At 41.7% G+C, this 22,317-nt stretch overlaps 1 pseudogene across 1 annotated transcript in view; it reads left to right on the top strand.

Moving 5' to 3' along the window:
* The window catches only part of LOC308527290 (diamine oxidase [copper-containing]-like), a 49,420-nt pseudogene that overhangs the window by 8,695 nt on the left and 18,408 nt on the right, over positions 1-22,317 (top strand). The gene's annotated exons all lie outside the window — the stretch shown is intronic.

Below are 22,317 nucleotides of genomic sequence, written 5' to 3'. Positions count from 1 at the left end.
CCAGGCAGCACTGGCCAACTGGTCCTCATTCAGCCATAGTCTACAGCAGGGGTGGGCAAACTTTTTGACTCGAGGGCCACAATGGGTTCTTAAACTGGACCGGAGGGCCAGAACAAAAGCATGGATGGAGTGTTTGTGTGAACTAATATAAATTCAAAGTAAACATCATTACATAAAAAGGTACGGTCTTTTTTTTTTTTTTTTACTTTTATTCATTTCAAATGGGCCGGATCCGGCCTGCGGGCCGTAGTTTGCCCACGGCTGGTCTACAGCCTAATCTCAGTCAAATCTTTCTATGCTGCTCAAATTTAAAATCTTCTGGTACCACTGAGCATCTCCTAAAGGTTGGCTTTTAAAAAGAAGAGTAGCACCGGCCATGGTGGCTCAGTGATTGAGTGTCAACCTATGAACCAGGAGGTCATAGTTTGATTCCTGGTCGGGGTATATGGCCGGGTGGCAGGCTTGATCCTTTAGGGGGTGTGCAGGAGGCATCCAATCAATGATTTTCATCATTGTTGTTTCTTTTTTTTTCTCCTTTTTTTTTAATTATATCTTTATTGTTCAGATTATCACATTAGTTACTCTTTTTTCCCACCATAACTCCTCTCCACCCAGTTCCCACCCCACCCACTGTCCTCATCCATAGGTGCATGATTATTGTCCAATCTCTTCCCTCACCCCACACCTCTTCCCCCCCCCAAGAATAGTCCATTCCCTTTCTATGTCCCTGATTCTATTACAATCTCCAGTTCATACTGTTCATCAGATTATTTATTCCCTTGATTTTTAGATTCACTTGTTAATAGATGTATATTTGTTGTTCATAATTTGTATCTTTACCTTTTTCTTCTTCCTCCTCTTCTTAAAGGATACCTTTCAGCATTTCATATAATACTGGTTTGGTGGTGATGAACTCCTTTAGCTTTTCCTTATCTGTGAAGTTCTTTATCTGGCCTTCACTTCTGAATGATAGTTTTGCTGGATAAAGTAATCTTGGTTGTAGGTTCTTGGTATTCATCACTTTGAATATTTCTTGCCACTCTCTTCTGGCCTGCATGGTTTCTGTTGAGAAATCAGCTGACAGTCATATGGGTACTCCCTTGTAGGTAACTGACTGTCTTTCTCTTGCTGCTTTTAAGATTCTCTCTTTGTCTTTTGCTCTTGGCATTTTAATTATGATGTGTCTTGGTGTGGTCCTCTTTGGATTCCTTTTGTTTGGGGTTCTCTGAGCTTCCTGGACTTGTATGTCTATTTCTTTGACCAGGTAGGGGAAGTTTTCTGTCATTATTTCTTCAAATAGGTTTTCAATATCTTGCTCTCTCTCATCTTCTGGCACCCCTATAATTCGGATGTTGGTACGCTTGAAGCTGTCCCAGAGGCTCCTTACACTATCTTCGTATTTTTTTATTCTTTTTTCATTTTGCTTTTCCGGTTGGGTGTTTTTTGTTTCTTTGTATTTAAAATCTTTGACTTGATTCTTGCGATCCTCTGGTCTGTTGTTGGGAGTCTGTATAATGTTCTTTATTTCAGTCAGTGTATGCTTAATTTCTAGTTGGTCCTTTATCACAACATCGAGGGTCTCTTTAGATTTCTTGAGGATCTCACTACATTTATCAGCGGTCTCACCAGTCTTCTTGAAGATCTCACTATATTTATCAGCGGTCTCACCAGTCTTTTCGAGGGCCTTATTAAGTTTATCGGCGGCTTCTAGACAGTTCTTTAAAGACCTTAAAAGTGTGGTTTTGAACTCTATATCCAGCAGTTTGCTTTCCTCCGATTCTGTCGTTTGTGTCCTGTTTCTTTGTCTCGGCATTTTTTATGCTTCGCTGTGTCGATAGAGTTCCTTTCTGTGCTAAGTGTCCCAATTACCTGAGGTAGACGCTCTTGGTGCACCCCCTTGTGGGCTTTGTACACAGTCTTGTTGTAATTAAGCCTTGATTGTTGTAGTTATCACTGTGAGGAATTGACCTCCAGGCCAATTGGCTGTGAGAATCAGCTGTGTCTGCAGTGGGAGAACTTCTGTGCTGGAGACACCCCTCTGGGAGAAGACTTGCTTCGATGGGGCTTTGGTGCTCACTGAGTCTGCCTCCTGAGTGTGTCTTTTATGGTTCCACAGAGCTGCAAACTGGATGGTCCCACTCTGACCTCTGGGCTTCCTGGCTCCTGGATCTCTAGGGAGGTGCTAATCTAGCCTTTGCCTGAGGCTATCCAGCAAAAGTCTCCCTGCAGGGCTTGGGCGGGGCGAGTCCCACGGGATCAACAGGGCGGGGTTAGCAATTATGGCTGCTCTCAGTCTTGCCCTCAGAGGCTCTGCTTCTCAGTGTCCCAGTAATTGCTGCAAGCCCCATGGAGAGAAAGCTGCCCTAGGGTTCTGAGCGATGCCAGACAGTCCCGCTTCTCCCGTATGAGTCTGGGTCCCTAGAGTCTTGCCCGGAGCTGGAGCTCAGACTCTGAGACTCCCTCCCAATTGAAAACAACAACCACACCTTCAGCCCCAGCCCGCTCCGCATGCACTCCACACCTTAGTATTTTACTTCAGCACTGCGCCTCCTCTGAGTCTCGGTATGTTTTACTCTTTCCTCCTAGTTGTAGAACTTCCACTCAAGCCAGCCTTCTTGTGGTTCTTGATGATGTCCATTCCGTCTTTTAGTTGTATTTTTGAAGTGGTTGTTCGAGGCAGCTAACTCCGATGTTTACCTATGCCGCCATCTTGTTTCTCCGAGGTGATCCCCATCATTGTTGTTTCTATCTCCTTCTGAAATAAATAAAGAAGAGTAGCTTGGGATTATTGAGTGCTTCCTAGAAGGTAAGCACAGTTCTAAACACATTATTCTACTGACCAATTGATTTCTCTCTAGAAAAATCAATTGTGCATTGGCCCAACTAGGTACTGTTGTTGTTTATTTCCATTGTACAGTTGAGAAGCCCAGAGAGTTTAAGCAACCTGCCCAAGGTCACACAGCTGGTCCTACGGGCGGGACATGTAGCTCTTGAACCCAGGCAGCCTGACACCAGAGCCCACTCTTTGAACTTCTGCACTGCATTTCAAATTTTAGAATGAAAAAAATTCTGGTGTATCAAAAATATAGCTCTACTATTAATACCCATGTCAACATAAGAAATATCCAAACCTATAGATAATTTTCATAAGGGTTTATTTGAGCCAAAACTGATGACAAGTGACAGGAAGCAGGATCTCAAGTCCTCCTGAGAATGACAGTTTGTAGTCTCAGTTATACATTGGGAGTTGAGAAAGATGACATGAAGATGCAAGAAAGCAAGGGCCAATGCACAATTGACAAGATTGTATGCTCCCTTGAAGATGGTTACACCTCAGAGGGAATGAAAAAGAGGTTCACTGTGGTATTTCAGAGGTGTATTAACCTAGAATCTTGATCTCAGATAAACAACAACATGGCCAGGGCTGGCTTAAAAACTTCTCATGGCCCAGGCCATCACTGCCCATGACGTGACCAGGGAAGGGTTTATGATTTATCACTGCACCCCCTTTTTGTCCACACAGAGGACACAAGAAGTGTATTTGGAGAGGTGCCCCGTGTCACAGGCTCTGGCTGAGTCACCCTAAAGGTGGAGTGTGAATGCCACATTCATTTGCGGCTAGGGTTCAGGATCTGGAAAAGGGGCCATGCACAAATGAATACACTAGACAAGAAATAAGAATTTAGATGGCATGGGGGCCAGGCAAAAAAAACCTTTCTCTAGTGGAGAGGCTCTCTGACTTCTGGGTCCCATTTCCTTCTATTCACTTGAATACACATTTGCCCTTTAGGAATGCATACAGGCATATCAAAGGTAAAGCTTGGTAAACAGTAAAAGGATTACCAGGTTAGGGGATTGCCTTGAGCCATTTGGCCAAGAGCAGGGCAATACTATACTGAATATTGGTCTTAGCCTCCAGCATTTCCCCATTTTTGTTTTCTTAATAAATTTAGAAAGGTGTATGCCATTTGCAGAGCTTGAGTCCTTTTAAGACTTTTCATTCCAAATCTGCAGACTAGAAATAAACATATAAGAACAAGAATGAGACAGAGTTCTTTCATGTCCTTTTTAAATTGCTGCCAGGCATTTAAGGAATTAGTCTGTAGTAGGCCTCTTTCTGGGTCATTAGTTCTTTGTGGGTCCCCTTCCCAATTACTATCCCTGTGACATGACAGCAATGATATTCAAGTTCTGGATTGTGGGCAGACGGTGGGCAATGACAATGCAGGTCCGACCTTCTTTGCCTTTGTTCAGGGCAACCCGCACCATCGCACAACGGATGACTGCTAGCATGGAAGGCTTCTTCACCATCCCCCAGGTCATTTCTGGACTATTCTCCTCTTTCTTGTTCTCCTCCCATTCCTTCTCTTCAGCAAGTTGCCCAGGGCCACTGCTATCTGTGGCTGAAGCAGCCCACTGTCTGCAGCCACTGGTACAGGGTGAAGCTCAGGTGCAAGGTCCTCCCTTGGATTAATGTTACAGGAATCCACACAGACTTGGAGGAGTTTTCTGGAAATACATAAGCATATCCTTGACCAAAAGTTAATAAAGGGACCCTTCCATAAACCAGACTCTGGGTCTTTCCATTTGACCAGACCATTTTCCTTTAGCTTATTCTGACACCAGTGTAATTCTATGGGTGTCTTGCCATCAGCATTACAAGTGAAAAAATTTTAAGTAATTAAGGCTTGATGTAGTTTACTTACAGGAGATTTCTCCACTATTCCCCCTTTTTGTTTTTAAAATTGGGAACATGAAAGAGGGATATTACTTGGTAATCTGTTTTGCCTGCTGCCGAGTTAATGAGAATTGTTTAGACAACATTTTGGCAGGCTGATGTAAAAGCTGATGAGATTCTGTGGCCTGATTTACTAAAGTAACTAATTGATCGGCATATGCATTTCCTTTTGTTGAAGGACCAGGACCTGTTTAAATAGTATAAATAGACTTTGGTCACTGAGCCATTTTAGTTGAGTAGTTGCAACTCTGTTTACCAGGCCAGCAGCATATACAGTTCAGAAATAATATTAAGAGGCTTTTGGAAATTCTGCAATGCAGCCTTGATAGCTTCTAATTCAATTGTTTGTACAGAAGTATGACTGATCTGGATGACTCAGTCTGAATTCATTGCATGATAACTAGTTTTACTATTAGATGAACCATTAGTAAACTAGTTAATGCTCTAGGAATAGGTTCCTGTATAGTATTTTTGGTATAATAATAGGGGCGTGATATAAAAATTGTAGTAACTTGTTTTTTAGTAGGTGACAACTAAGTTCCCCTAAATATTCACTTATTTCAATTTGCCAATTTAAATCAGTCTGAAATAAGGTTTATTTTCTAACTTCATTTGTCCTTGGGTGTGGACAGCAAATGATAGAAATTGGATTTTTGTTATCAGTCTTTTTGAGTATATAGACATAAGCTTTCTTTAGGAAGGCAAAATGCAAATTATTTGCTCTTAAGTGTCCTTGGTTTAGGGAAGATAGGATTTACTAGATGGCTCCAAACCACTTGGCATTTATATTTTCTAGATGGTTGCAAACTGCTGTTACATGCAAGCCACGAAATTAGAAAATAATTCTGTAGGTCTTTATATATGAAAGGACAGAGCAGGACTGATAGCTGTGTCCTTAACCCCTCTTCCAAGAAAAAGCCACAGAATGTATCAGTTACTCAGCCTGCCCTTATCTCAGCCAATGGGAAAGCGGGGGAAACTAGCCCAAGGCCAAAAGTATGCTAGCCACCCCCCTGTCTTTGTGTAACCAGACCCTAGCTGCACCCTGCCCTTGCATCACTAGCCCCCGGCCCTTAGTCAACCAACCGGAATCAGCCAAATCAGTAGTCAGAGTGTGCCCCCACCCCCCGACCCCAAGCCCTATAAATTCTTTGCTCTCTTGGGACTCAGGGCTCTCTCTTGCATCCAGTAATGGAGGCAGGGTGGGGGGAACGAAGCGAGCTTGAATAAAAGACTCTGCTTTTGCATCGGATTTGGTGCTCCCTGGTGGATCTTTGGGGGGGTCTTGAAATCTGGGCATAACAATATATACTTCATAAAAACTTTCTTAGTATACTGAATAAATTTGTCATTTATCCCATAGAGATTTTTAGATAAGGTCTTAACTAATTAATGTTCTCTAATAATTTCTAAAAGTCATTTAAAGTCTTAAGGCAATCTTTTCATATTTCTACCTTTTGAGGACTAATATATTGACTTTTAATTACAGTTTCTAGATATGTAAAGAGCATTTTCCGCTGTATTTCCTCCCAGAGTGATCTCTAAGCCACAGTTAAGGAGTTTCCTTTAAACACCTTTTCTTTCTTTTAAACAGAGCAACAAACTTGGTTGCTATTCAGAAAACACTTTAGGAGAGAGGTATGCTGACCAATACTGCACTGCAGTATTGTTTCTACATTTGAAGTAAAAGTAACTCTCTTTTTACTTATGGTGTCTCATTAACAGTGAGATTTAATGCTTGAATAATGACTTTTAGTTTACTTTGTAAATAGTAACAAAAGATTTTAAAATTTCTTCTTCTATTAAGCTTAAATTTGCTCTTAAACAACATTTTTTGGCTAGTGCTCATTTGCATATGTATGCAAATTTTACTTTGGACTTTGTTAGAACCAATTGCTCATAAAATATTGGCTTCCCATATAAATAAGTTTATATAAGACCGTGATTATTTTGTAAAAAGCCAATCCATCAAGTAATCAAAGCATGCATTTTTATTGAAAAAGTAAAGTAAGCAAACCTATGCATTTGACCTGTGAAGTACAGTTGCCACCCTACCCCCGAGCCTATCTGAAAAGCAGGCTATCCGAGGCACTGTGTATGCAACCTTGTCCCATCAAGCTTAGAGGTTGAAACCTTATATTTAAAATGTATGCATATAAATAGGACACAGTTATTAATTTCTATTTGATAAAGCTTTCCACATGATTTCAAGTATAGTAGATCAACCTAATTTGTTTAAAAATATTTATTTAAAGAAGAGATAATAAATCCTTGAATCATTCCAGGGCCCTTAAAATATTCCAAAGCTATCTCTCGGTTAAAGTCTTGAAATTTAACTTGGAAAGACTATCAAATATACATAACCTAAAGATTATACTATACACTCTTTGCAATTATTCTAAAAGATATCTATTAAAAAATGGTGGCAGAGTAGGAGGATGCTGCATGGTAATGCTCCCAGGAACAAGCTGGATTACAACTGAAAGACGAGAAGGCTTTCTGAATAAACAACAGAAAACTCACAGGAGAGAACCCTGATACCAAAGGACCGAAGGTGGAGCCAGCATAGAGACTGGTAGGAGGGGCAGAGACGTGACCCTCAGAGGGGAACTGAAGTGCCAGAGAGATATCCTCAAAGTGAACGCCATAACAAGAGATAAGGAAGGCAACTTCATAATACTAAAGGGATCAATACAACAAGAACATATAGCCCTGATAAACATATATGCAACCAATGCAGGAGCACCCAAATACATAAAAAAGCTCCTGGAAGATATCAAAGGAGAGATTGACAACAATACAATCATAGTTGGAGACTTTAATACACCACTGACATCACTGGATAAATCCTCTAGACAAACAATCAGCAAAGAAACAGCAATCCTAAATGACTCACTAGATCAGATGGACTTAATTGACATCTTCAGAACACTTCACCCCAAGGCCACGGAATATACATTCTTCTCAAGGGCTCATGGGACATATTCAAAACTAGACCACATATTGGGTCACAAACAAAGTCTCCCCAAATTCAAGAAGATTGAAATCATACCAAGCATCTTCTCAGACCACGATGGCATAATATTAGAAATAAACTACAATAAAAACAACCCCAAATACTTAAACACTTGGAAGCTGAATAGCATGTTATTAAATATTGATTGGGTTGCCAATGAGATCAAAGAAGAAATTAAAAACACCCTGGAAACTAATGACAATGAAAACACAACAATCCAAAACCTATGCGACACAATGAAAGCAATCCTGAGAGGGAAGTTTATAGCTCTACAGGCCTATCTCAAAAAACAAGAAAAAAAAGCCGAAACCGGTTTGGCTCAGTGGATAGAGCGTCGGCTTGCGGACTGAGAGGTCCCAGGTTCGATTCCAGTCAAGGGCATGTACCTGGGATGCGGGCATATCCCCAGTAGGAGGTGTGCAGGAGGCAGCTGCTCGATGATTCTCTCTCATTGATGTTTCTAACTCTCTGTCTCTCTCCCTTCCTCTCTGTAAAAAATCAATAAAATATATTTTTATAAAAAAAAAAAAAACAAGAAAAATGATAGTAAATCATCTAACTCTACAACTAAAAGAATTAGAAAAAGAGCAACAAGAAAACCCCAGAGTGAGCAGAAGGAAGGAGATAATAAAGATTAGAGCAGAAATAAATGACATAGAGACCAAAAAAACAATACATAAAATCAATGAAACCAAGAGCTGGTTCTTTGAAATGATAAACAAGATTGACAAACCTCTAGCCAGGCTCACCAAGAAGCAAAGAGAGAGGACCCAAATAAACAAAATCAGAAATGATAGAGGCGAAATAACAACAGACCCCACAGAAATACAAATGATTGTTAAAAAGTACTATGGTCAGCTCTACTCCAACAAACTAGACAACCTGGAGGAAATGGACAAATTCCTAGAAAAATACAACATTCCAAAACTCAATCAGGAAGAATCTAAAAATCTCAACAGGCCAATAACTATGGAAGAAATTGAAGCAGTCATCAAAAAGCTTCCATCAAACAAAAGCCCAGGACCAGACAGCTTCACAGGGGAGTTTCACCAAACATTCAAGGAAGAACTAAAACCTATCCTCTTCAGACTACTACAAAAAATCCAAGAGGAAGGAACACTTCCAAGCTCATTCTATGAAACCAGCATCACCCTAATACCAAAACCAGGTAAAGACAACACAATGAAAGAGAATTACAGGCCAATATCCCTCATGAACATAGATGCCAAAATCCTCAACAAAATCTTAGCAAATCAGATCCAGCAGTACATCAGAAAGATCATACACCATGACCAAGTAGGATTTATCCTAGTGATGCAAGGATGGTACAATATCCGCAAATCAATAAACGTGATACATCACATAAACAAATTGAAAGAAAACAAACACATAGTCATATTAATTGATGCAGAAAAAGCATTTGACAAAATCCAACACCCATTTTTGATAAAAACTCTCAGGAAGGTGGGAGTAGAAGGATCATACCTCAACATAATAAAAGCCATATATGACAGGCCCACAGCCAACATCATACTCAATGGACAAAAACTAACACCATTTCCCCTAAGAACAGGAAGAAGACAGGGATGCCCACTCTCACCACTCCTGTGCGATATAATACTGGAAGCATTAGCCATTGCAATTAGACAAGAAGAAGACATAAAAGGCATCCAAATTGGAAAAGAGGAAGTAAAACTGTCCTTATTTGCAGACGACATGATATTATACCAAAAAAAACCCTAAAAACTCCATCAAAAAACTATTAGACTTAATAAATGAATTCGGCAAAGTAGCAGGATACAAAATTAACACCAAGAAATCTATGGCATTTCTATACACCAATTGTGAGCTTACAGAAAGAGAGACTAAAAAAACAATCCCACTTACCATCGCACCAAAAAAATTAAGCTACCTAGGAATAAACTTAACTAAAGAGGTAAAAGACCTCTACTCAGAAAACTACAGGACATTGAAAAAAGAGATAGAGGAAGACATAAACAGATGGAAAAACATACCATGTTCTTGGATTGGTAGAATCAACATCATTAAAATGTCCATACTACCCAAAGCAATCTATAAATTCAACGCACTTCCCATTAAAATACCAACGGCATATTTCACAAGCCCAGAACAAACTCTCCAAAAACTCATCTGGAATAAAAAAAGACCCTGAATAGCTGCAGTGATCCTGAAAAAGAACAAAGTAGGTGGGATCTCAATACCAGATATCAAGCTGTATTACAAAGCCACTGTTCTCAAAACTGCCTAGTATTGGCACAAAAGCAGACATATAGATCAATGGAATAGAATAGAGAGCCCAGAAATCGGCCCGAACCAATATGCTCAATTAATATTTGACAAAGGAGGCAAGAATATACAATGGAGTCAAGATTGTCTCTTCAATAAATGGTGTTGGGAAAATTAGACAGATACATGCAAGAAAATGAAACTAGACCACCAACTTACACCATACACAAAAATAAACTCAAAATGGATAAAGGACTTAAATGTACAATGAAAAACCGTAAAAATACTAGAAGAATCCAAAGGCAACAAAATCTCAGACATATGCTGAAGCAATTTCTTCACCAATACAGCTCCTAGGGCACTTGAAACTAAAGAGGAAATAAACAAATGGGACTACATCAAAATACAAAGCTTCTGCATAGCAAAAGAAACCATCAACAAAACAATGAGAAAGCCCACTGTGTGGGAAAACATATTTGCCAATGTCATATCTGATAATGGCCTAATCTCCAAAATTTATAGGGAACTCATACAACTTAACAAAGGAAGATAAACAATCCAATCAAAAAATGGGCAAAGGACCTAAATAGACACCTTTCAAAAGAGGACATTCAGAAAGCCAAGAGACATATGAAAACATGCTCAAAGTCACTAATCATCTGAGAGATGCAAATCAAAACAATGAGGTACCATCTCACACCTGTCAGAATGGCTATCATCAACAAATCCTCAAACGACAAGTGCTGGAGAGGATGTGGAGAAAAAGGAACACTCGTGCACTGCTGGTGGGAATGCAGACTGGTGCATCCACTATGGAAGACAGTATGGAGTTTCCTCAAAAAACTAAAAATCAGAGAACCCAGATGGCGGCGTAGGATGTAGACCTGTGTGTACTGCCTCCCACAACATCATTGAAATTACCAACTGTAAGACAAACAACCTCCATTCAGAATCATGGGAAAGTTGGCCCAGTGGAAGTTCTACAACTGGAAGGAAAGAAAGAAGCACAGTGAGACTGAGTAGGAGCTACAGAGGCACCAAAAACAGAGGTACAAACTCGCGTGCCAGGCGGGTTGCAACTGGATGCGTGGGTTTTTTTTTCAATCGGAAGGCATTACAAACTCTCGAATCCTCTGGGCTTGCTTGGGGCGGGTCTCTGAGGCCCCTGACCCCACAAGGAGAGGTGGCATGGCCTTGCAGCAGTCAGAAAGCAAGGGAGGCTCTGGTGCGCAGCTCCTCGCCGGCACTGGGGGACACGAAGTCCGGGAGTCCCAGAGTCCCGGAGAGGTGAGGAGCCACAGAGACACCGCCATTGCTATTTGCTCTGCCCTGGCAACTCCCTGAGACGCTGCCCTACTCAATTTACATTCCCATCCAAGCTGTGCCAGAGGCACAAGAGGAAACGCCTATGCTTGTACAAACTCTGGAATCTTCTGGGCTTGCTCAGGGAGGGTCTCTGAGGCCCCAGGCCCCACGGGGAGAGGCAGCACGGCCTTGCAGCAGTCAGAAAGCAAGGGAGGCTCTGTTGCACAGCTGCTCACTGGCACTAGGGGATGCGAAGTCCCAGAGCCCCAGAGAGGAGGGAAGCCGCGGAGACGCCATTGCTATATGCTCCCCGCCCCCCGTGACTCCCTGAGACCCCGCCCTACTCAATTTACATCCCCATCCAAGCTGTGCCAGTGGCACAAAAAGACCCACCTGTGCTTTTGCAGCCTAACCCAACAAACTGCAGACTTCAACTCCTTGCACCCATGGGAGATACACTCAAGAATGAAAGGGCAAGGCTATGCCCTCCATCTTACCCTGGATCCTCCATTTTTGGGCAGCAGCCTTAGCCATGTGCTTGGCAAGGAGCTTCTTCCCGGAAACCCAAGCCTCTGCTAGCCACACCTAGGATTTCTTTAAACTAACCAATGACAAGGGAAGTGCACACCATAGACACAATCACATCCTGTGTAACAAGACCCCGACTTGCACCTGGCCAATAGGCAGGGCCCACAGTCCTCTCTCCTCCCCTTACTCCAACCCCCCTATAAAATCCCTCTTCCCACAGGGCTAGCTCTCTGCGCCCCCCTCCCCCCAGCTGCTGCATCAGCAAGTGTGGTCAGGGAACTCGAGCTAGCCCAAATAAAGACTCTATCTGCTTTTTCATCGGACTCGGCTGGCTCCCTGGTGGTCTATTGGGGATCCTGAAATCTGGGCTTAACATTTGGGGGCTCGTCCAAGATCCCCAAGACCCTCGAGGGACCCCCGATCCAAAGAGTCTGACTAACTGCGGTAAGTGTCTGTGTGTTGTGTGTTCTGTCCTGTGTGAGCTCATTTCTGAAATTCTGTAGTTCCCGAAGTGGTCTAGGTAGACGCACTGGAGGACCACAGGCCGGAGGAGTCAGAAGACGTTCCCCTCCTCCTCTGGAGGGATGAGGAATCCCCTCACCTCTGGAGGGATGCAGAATCCCCTCACAAGGATCTGAGACGAGGTGGATCGCTCCCGCCGGTTGGTGTACAGCCATTGTCTAGCTTTCGGTTTTGCTTCCACGGAGTTGGAAGGTTGTTTTGGTTTTGCTTCCATGGAGTTGGAAGACTGTACTTTTGGGCCCTTTAGTTGTCTGTGTTTGTGGGTTTTTTTCTGTTTTATTCTGTGGACTTACTGGATGGACATTATGGGACAGACTCAAATTACTCCTTTAAGCATTATGGTCATTTTAAAGTCAGGAGCTGGGCCAAACCTGCTTTCCAGCTCAGGTGTTGTTTCCCAGAGCCTCTGGGAACTTGAGACCTTGGAGTTTACTGAATCAAATGATAAAAACTTATACCTAGGTATCTTCAAGTGACATAATACTGAATTAAATGAGATCTGAGCATGCCTCCTACAAAATCTAGAGGACAGTATTGATTCTGTTGGTTGATTATGTCTTGTATTTTTGAAGTTTATTCTTAAAAATGTTACTGATTGAGAAATGCTGAATATTTGATTTGCCAGCTAAAAGTTTAAGGTTCGGGTTGAACTGGGAAAAATTGTGTGTTGTGGTAGCTAAATGCCTTTGCTTATTGGTCTGATTAAAAAAAGAGGATTAATTTTTTCACCTCAACTGAAAATTTTTAATACAAAAACCAGTTTAAATTTAATTGATATTCTTTAAGATAATTATAAAAGGTATAAACAGCTCATGAGATTTCTGTTTGTCTGAAGATAAATAGCTTATGTCAAAGTCTTTAAAAGGGACTGATAGCAGTAATCCAAATTCTAAAGTGAAGTATGGTAACAATTATTTCAGGTATTTCAAAGAGATTAGGGTAGGCTATAGAGCTCCCTTAGGAACTGGGAAATTGTTAGGAATTAGATGGATTGTTTAAACTCTGAATGAATGTCTGGTGAAAGAATGTGAGTCAGGAGGGAGGGAGCCTGCCCTCTCCTTTCATTTGTGTGGCTCCACGACTTCGGTGAGGCGGGCATCTGAGTGAGGATCTGTGAAAAGAGGTCACTCCCTCCCTTGTCTGTCTCTCATCACCGATCATCATGAGGTCGGGACAAAGTTTGGACTAGAAAGCTACTTTGATTTATTCTACGTTCTGTTGATACGCTTGGCTGAATGTTTGGGCTGGCCCCTTAATAGTCTGCAAATAGCCTCTCGGCAGCTACGAGAATTATTTTTCTCAGAGTCTTTTGCTCACTATTAAAGGGGGAATCAGCCCACTTAGTTAATATAAATTTCTGTCTATCAGTTGCTCTTACATGGGTTGTAAATTCGCTGTATTAAATTGAAATCTTGAATTTCTAGGGTAGATTTAAAGGCTAAAATAAAGGCTGGTGAGGTTCCAAGATTATTTGTTAAGAAAACCAAGAGAGAAGTCTTTTCAAGTTAACTGTTTGCTTAGCAAATTAACAGACTAGTAAATTTCAAAGAACTTGTTATTTATGGTTTTCTGATCTATTTGGTGGACACAAAGGGCTTACAGCTCCGCAGGATGGAGAGATTTACATAACCTGGTCTTTCCCTTCCTCCCTCATCCTGATTCATCTGTAACTGATTTCAGGTGGCCTCCAGGCTTTCAACCGGCCTGGGCTGAGACAAGGGGGTTGGGGGAGTTAGCAGTTCTGCAGACCGCTAGAAAAGCGGAGGAGGAACAAAGCTGAAGTCCCCAGCCGCCCTGGTGATTTAGAACTTTTTGCTAGGCAGACTCAGCCCCTGAGAGCCAGGTCAAAGAAGGGGGGCTGAATGCCTGAATTGCCCACTGCAATGCCTGAAAGAAGAGGCAGCAGCGAGAGAGTGGGCAGAAAAGGGGCTGTTGCCAGCGGTGCAGCTAAGGGCTCACAGGTGCGAGCAGCTGCAGGCGAGTGCTTCGCTGCTGGCTACATCCAGTGCATACATGAGGTGCACACGTTCGTATCCACGTGCCAGGCCATCAACGCCACTGTCACCGCCAGCTCCTGAACCACCTGCTTGAGTCCATGCCACTGTGAGAGGGCAGTGGCTTCTGGGATTTTCTGGAGGACGCTCTGGCCAGGCCCCCCGGGAGACCCTAGGCGAAGCAGCTGGCTCACAGGAGGGGCTGATATCCCCTTCCAATGCACTCCCTTGGAAGAGGCCTGATTGCTGCTCTGCCACAAAGAGAACTGGTAGAAAGGCAAGAAAGCAGGGCCCTGTAACTAATAAACAGGGTTCACAAAAGGGCACTTTCCCTGGACCTGGGAGCCATCAGGACTTTGGGATTCTCCAAGGGAAGGGGAGCCTGGCTCAGAGACTGGCCGAGGCCTTGTTGGGTTGGGAGAACTGGAGGCTGCGTATTGAACTTATAGACTGCATTTTGCTGAGCAGAGGCCCAGACCCAGTGGTATATGGGTTAAGCTACCTGTGTACAGCAGAACAACTTTCTCCTGTGCCAGAATACATTTTAAGGAAATTGGACAGACTGTGTTTATTGCTAGAAAGAAGGACTGGCCGCAGTACACAGCCCTGACAGTAACCTGCAGAAAACTGTATAAAAGACTCAGATGGAGGACGGAAGATGGCAGCGATATAGGCAGATGCATCCCAGGTCGTGTCCCGGAGCAAATGGAGTGAGCAGCTGAAACTATTAACACCCACCCCGAATTGGTGAAATTACTCAGCTGGTGAGGCGGTTTGCAGCTGGGAAGGGCAGATCTGCCCTGGAAAGGTAAAAAAAAAACCAGGGATTTGGGCAGGAAAGTTTGCTAGACCTCTGAGCCCAGAGGGTTGGAGGGAGACCTCATGGCAGACAGCAGTGTCCCTTGGGACAAGCACAGCCCCTTACTGGGGAAAGGAGAAACGCGGATTCCTGGCGCCTCCAGGGGATTTGAGAGCTGGGTTCTGTGATCATGGAGGACTGAGCCTAAAGGGGGCAGCCTGAAGAGCTGACCAGACCATGCAGTGCCGGTAAGAGAAGAGCTTACAGAAACCAAGCCTTCCCCGTTTCCGCGGGCGGAGTTTGTTTGTTTGTTTTCACTGAATCCTGTTCATAAGACATTTTGGATACAGACACTCACCTGTGCTGAAGAGAGGGAGAAGGTGCGGACGAATGGAATCTGGGGAGAGACTGAGAAGAGAGGGGGGGGCCAGGAGAGGTGGCAGCGAATTGAGTGCTGGGGCCCAGGACTGGGGCAGCCATTCTCTCAGGAGAGTGAGAGTCCTCCCCCAGCCACCAGGCAAGGAGCACAGCCACACCCAGATTCTACCCTGAACGAGATCAAGGATGAAAATAATCTGATCAGTCCCTGGGAGTTAACAGGGTCTGGCCTATAGAGGGATTTTCAAACCCAGCAACAACACAGAGCAGGTAACTATTAAGGAACCAGCTCTGGATAGTTGACCTCCCCAAACAGTTTTAAGTGGCATAGAGAAGCCGTATAGCCTCAGAGGCCAACCTCAGAATACTGCCACCCAGAGGCTGAGCCACAAACTGACTCTTTGCTAAACACAAAATAAGGCAGTCTGGGAAACAAATACGGCCTGCTTTAAAATAAGGACTGTGGTTTTCAACACAGAGGAACAGTGCATCACAGGGAAATTCAACACTCTCCTGAATACCTGGCAGGACTAAGGCGAGCCAGACTGAAGACTAGAAGAACCGAAGGACTTCACTACTGCAATTTTTTTTTCTTTTTTCACCTTTTAACTAAGAAACCAATTTTTTTTCTTCTTTTTCCATCACCTGATTTTACCCTTTTAATTACTACATTCTTATTTTTAACCAGTATTATTACTGCTACCATTTTACCATTTTTTAAAGTGCCATTTTATTTTTTCTTTATTTTATTTTGGGATTAGTGTTCTCCATTCTATTTTCATCATTATATTATTGGTTGTTTCTAGTTTGTATTCATCTCCAGGGAGCTGTTGCTGGAATTTGTTGGGATTAGTGGCTGTTCTATAGGAGCTTTCTCCTCATATAAATAGTCTCTTCCCCTCTTCCACTTCATTCTCTCTTTTCATTCCTTTTTTTTCTTTTCTTTTCTCTCTTTTATTTTCCCCCCCTCCTTTTTCCCAATTTCATTTTTGCACTCCTTTTTTTGGTCCCTACTTTTCTTTTCTTTTTTCTCTTTTATCTTTTTCTCTTCCTTCTTCCTTACCCCCTAATTTTCTTAATTTGGGTGGTCACCTTAATTTGGAGTTATTAATATCGTGAATATATTTATGTTTAGTGCCTGGTACGTGGTGCCTTGTTGTGTTGTATTTTGTGCCTTTAAATCAATGCAGCAGATCCAAGATACAGCAACCTCCTGAGCACCACACCCTCTGCTGAGGAACAGCAGCTGTACATGAAACCTCCCCCCACCAGACAGAAGAGCCACCACAGCTGTGAACAGCACCCACCAGAGGAGCTGCTGCCAACTGAGGAGCAGCTGCTACCGCACCTGCCCGAAGAACAACCACAGACCAAGGAGTCACTGCCACCCAGGGAGCAGCCACTGAACGACTCAACATCTAGATATGTCAGTGAGATCAAACATGGGTAGACAAAGAAACCCCCAAAGGAAAGAGAAGGAGGACTCTCCAGAAAAGCAGCTAAGTAATACAGAGGCATGCAACATGACAGAAAAAGAATTCAGAATAAGGGTCCTAGAGTGCATAAACCGGATGGAGGAAAAAATCAACAACCTCTGCAAGAAGCTAGAAGAAAGAGATGAAAAAGTCAACTACCTATGCAAGAAGCAAGAAGAAACAGATGAAAAAATCAATAACATATGGAAGAAGCTAGAAGAAACAGATGAAAAAATCAACAACTTAAGTAAGACCCAAGAAGAAATGAAGAGTGGTATAGCTGCAATAAAAAACACCATTGAAAGTATCAACAGTAGACTAGGAGAAGCGGAGGACCGAATTAGTGAATTAGAAGGCAAGGAAGCAAAACACACACAAAATGTACTGCAATTGGAGAAAAAAATTAAAAGACAGGAGGAGAGCCTAAGGGAGCTTTGGGACAACATGAAACGAAACAACATACGAATAATCGGGGTGCCAGAACAACAGAAAGATGAACAAGGACTAGAAAACCTATTCGAAGAAATAATATCAGAAAACTTCCCTGAGGTGGGGAAGAAAAAAGTCACACAAGCCCAGAGAGTCCCAAAAAAGGTGAACCCGAAAAAACCCACACCAAGACACATCATAATTACCATGGCAAATGTTCAGGACAAAGAGAGAATCTTACTGGCTGCAAGAGAGAGACGGAAAGTTACATACAAGGGATCTCCCATTAGATTATCAAATGATTTCTCAACAGAAACACATCAGGCCAGAAAAGAATGGACGGAAATTTACGAAGTGATGCAAAGCAAAAGACTGAATCCAAGAATACTCTATCCAGCAAGGCGATCATTCAAAATTGAAGGGGAAATAAGAAGCTTCACAGACAAAAAAAGGCTAAGGGAGTTTATCACCACCAAGCCAGCAATGCAAGGAATGCTAAAGAAACTGGTATAAAAAGAAGAAATAAAAAGCTCAGAAAGAAAACAGCCCCACAAAAAAAGAAATGGCTACAAATGAGTACCTTTCAATAATAACTTTAAACGTAACGGACTAACTGCTCCAACCAAAAGACATCAAGTGGCTGAATGGATAAAAAAACATGACCCATACATCTGCTGTCTACAAGAAACCCACCTCATTAGAAGGGACTCACACAGACTGAAAGTGAAAGGATGGAAAAATATCTTTCAGGCAAATGGAAAGGAAAAGAAAGCTGAGGTAGCAATACTTATATCGGACAAAATAGACCTCAAAGTGAAGGCCATAACAAGAGATAAGGAAGGCCACTTCATAATCCTAAAGGGATCAATACAACAAGAAGATATACCTCTGGTAAACTTATATGCACCCAATGCAGGAGCACCCAAACTCATAAAAAAAAACTTCTGGAAGATATCAAAGGAGAGATCGACAACAATACAATCATAGTAGGGGACTTTAATACACCACTGACAGCACTGGATAAGTCCTCTAGACAAACAATCAGCAAAGAAACAGAAATCCTAAATGACTCACTAGATCAGATGGACTTAATAGACATCTTCAGAACACTTCACCCCACAGCCATGGAAAATACATGCTACTCAAGTGCTCATAACACATACTCAAAAATAGTCCACATATTGGGTCACAAGCAAAGTATCCCCAAATTCAAGAAGATTGAAATCATACCAAGCATCTTCTCAGACCACAATGGCATAATATTAGAAATAAACTACAATAAAAACAACCCCAAATACTCAAACACCTGGAAGCTGAATAGCATGCTAATAAATATTGACTGGGTTACCAATGAGATCAAAGAAGAAATTAAAAACATCCTGGAAACTAATGACAATGAAAACACAACAATCCAAAACCTATGGGACACAATGAAAGCAATCCTGAGAGGGAAGTTTATAGCTCTACAGGCCTATCTCAAAAAACAAGAAAAAATGGTAGTAAATCATCTAACTCTACAACTAAAAGAATTAGAAAGAGAGCAACAAGAAAACCCCAGAGTGAGCAGAAGGAAGGAGATAATAAAGATTAGAGCAGAAATAAATGACATAGAGACCAAAAAACAATACAAAAGATCAATGAGACCAAGAGCTGGTTCTATGAAAGGAGAAACAAGATTGAAAAACCTCTAGCCAGACTCACCAAGAAGCAAAGAGAGAGGACCCAAATAAACAAAATCAGAAACGATAGGGGCGAAATAACAACAGTCCCCACAGAAATACAAATGATTATTTAAAAAATACTATGGACAGCTCTACTCCAACAAATTAGACAACCTGGAGGAAATGGACATATTCCTAGAAAAACACATTACAAAACTCAATCAGGAAGAATCTAAAAATCTCAACAGGCCAATAACTATGGAAGAAATTGAAGCAGTCATCAAAAAGCTTCCATCAAACAAAAGCCCAGGACCAGACGGCTTCACAGGGGAGTTTCACCAAACATTCAAGGAAGAACTAAAACCTATCCTCTTCAGACTACTACAAAAAATCCAAGAGGAAGGAACACTTCCAAGCTCATTCTATGAAGCCAGCATCACCCTAATACCAAAACCAGGTAAAGACAACACAATGAAAGAGAATTACAGGCCAATATCCCTCATGAACATAGATGCCAAAATCCTCAACAAAATCTTAGCAAATCGGATCCAGCAGTACATCAGAAAGATCATACACCATGACCAAGTAGGATTTATCCCAGGGATGCAAGGATGGTACAATATCTGCAAATCAATAAACGTGATACATCACATAAACAAATTAAAAGAAAAAAACCACATGGTCATATCAATTGATGCAGAAAAAGCATTTGACAAAATCCAACACCCATTTTTGATAAAAACTCTCAGGAAGGTGGGAATAGAAGGATCATACCTCAACATAATAAAAGCCATATATGACAGGCCCACAGCCAACATCATACTCAATGGACAAAAACTAACACCATTTCCCCTAAGAACAGGAACAAGACAGGGATGCCCCCCCTCACCACTCCTGTTCAACATAGTACTGGAAGTGTTAGCCATTGCAATTAGGCAAGAAGAAGAAATAAAAGGCATCCAAATTGGAAAGAGGAAGTAAAACTGTCCTTATTTGCAGACGACATGATATTATACATACAAAACCCTAGAGACTCCATGAAAAAGCTACTAGACTTAATACATGAATTCGGCAAAGTAGCAGGATACAAAATTAACGCCAAGAAATCTGAGGCATTTCTATACACTGATAGTGAACTTTCAGAAAGAGAGATTATAAAAACAATCCCGTTTACCATCGCACCAAAAAAACTAAGCTACCTAGGAATCATCTTAACTAAAGAGGTAAAAGACCTCTACTCAGAAAACTACAGGACGTTGAAAAAAGATATAGAGGAAGACATAAACAGATGGAAGAACATACCGTGTTCATGGATTGGTAGAATCAACATCATTAAAATGTCCATACTACCCAAAGCAATCTATAAATTCAACGCACTTCCCATTAAAATACCAATGGCATACTTCATAGATCTAGAACAAACTCTCCAAAAATTCATCTGGAATAAAGAAAGACCCCGAATAGCTGCAGCAATCCTGAAAAAGAACAAAGTAGGTGGGATCTCAATACCAGATATCAAGCTGTATTACAAAGCCACTGTTCTCAAAACTGCCTGGTACTGGCACAAGAATAGGCATATAGATCAATGGAATAGAATAGAGAGCCCAGAAATCGGCCCGAACCAATATGCTCAATTAATATTTGACAAAGGAGGCAAGAACATACAATGGAGCCAAGATAGTCTCTTCAATAAATGTTGTTGGGAAAACTGGACAGATATATGCAAGAAAATGAAACTAGACCACCAACTTACACCATACACAAAAATAAACTCAAAATGGATAAAGGACTTAAATGTACGACAGGAAACAATAAAAATTCTAGAAGAATCCAAAGGCAACAAAATCTCAGACATATGCCGAAGGAATTTCTTCACCGATACAGCTCCTAGGGCACTTGAAACTAAAGAGAAAATGAACAAATGGGACTACATCAAAATAAAAAGCTTCTGCACAGCAAAAGAAACCATCAACAAAACAATGAGAAAACCCACTGTGTGGGAAAACATATTTGCCAATGTCATATCTGATAAGGGCCTATTCTCCAAAATTTATAGGGAACTCATATAACTTAACAAAAGGAAGATAAACAACCCAATCCAAAAATGGGCAAAGCACTTCTAGGAATATATCCCAAGAAACCAGAAACACCAATCAGAAAGGATATATGCACCCCTATGTTCATAGCAGCACAATTCACCATAGCTAAGATCTGGAAACAGCCTAAGTGCCCATCAGTAGATGAATGGATTAGAAAACTGTGGTACATCTACACGATGGAATACTATGCTGCTGTAAAAAGGAAGGAACTCTTACCATTTGCAACGTCATGGATGGAACTGGAGAGCATTATGCTAAGTGAAATAAGCCAGTCAATGAAGGAAAAATACCACATGATCTCACTCATTCATGGATAATAGAGACCATTATAAACTTTTGAACAATAATAGATACAGAGGCAGAGCAGCCTCAAACAGATTGTCAAACTGCAGCAGGAAGGCCGGGGAGGGTTGGGGGGCAGTTGGTAGGGGGGTAAGAGATCAACTAAAGGACTTGTATGCATGCATATAAGCATAACCAATGGACATAAGACACTGGGGGATAGGGGAGGCTAGGGAACTGTCTAGGGCGGGGGGATAAAATGGACACATATGTAATACCCTTTGTAATACTTTAAGCAATAAATAAAAAATAAATTAAAAAAAATTAAAAAAAATAATTATCTCACAAAAGTAAAAAAAAAAAAAAAAAAAAAAAAATGGGCAAAGGACCTAAATAGACACCTTTCAAAAGAGGACATTCAGAAAGCCAAGAGACATATGAAAACATGCTCAAAGTCACTAATCATTTGAGAGATGCAAATCAAAACAACAATGAGGTACCATCTCACACCTGTCAGACTGGCTATCATCAACAAATCAACAAACGACAAGTGCTTGAGAGGATGTGGAGAAAAAGGAACACTTGTGCACTGCTGGTGGGAATGCAGACTGGTGCAGCCACTATGGAAGACAGTATGGAGTTTCCTCAAAAAACTGAAAATGGAACTCCCATTTGACCCTGTTATCCCACTTCTAGGAATATATCCCAAGAAACCAGAAACACCAATCAGAAAGGATTTATGCACCCCTATGTTCATAGCAGCACAATTCACCATACCTAAGATCTGGAAACAGCCTAAGTGCCCAACAGTAGATGAATGGATTAGAAAACTGTGGTACATCTA

Source organism: Myotis nattereri (genome assembly GCF_964212035.1).
Source record: "Myotis nattereri genome assembly, chromosome: 11".
Taxonomy (NCBI): domain Eukaryota; kingdom Metazoa; phylum Chordata; class Mammalia; order Chiroptera; family Vespertilionidae; genus Myotis; species Myotis nattereri.
This window is presented reverse-complemented; position numbering and strand designations above follow the sequence as displayed.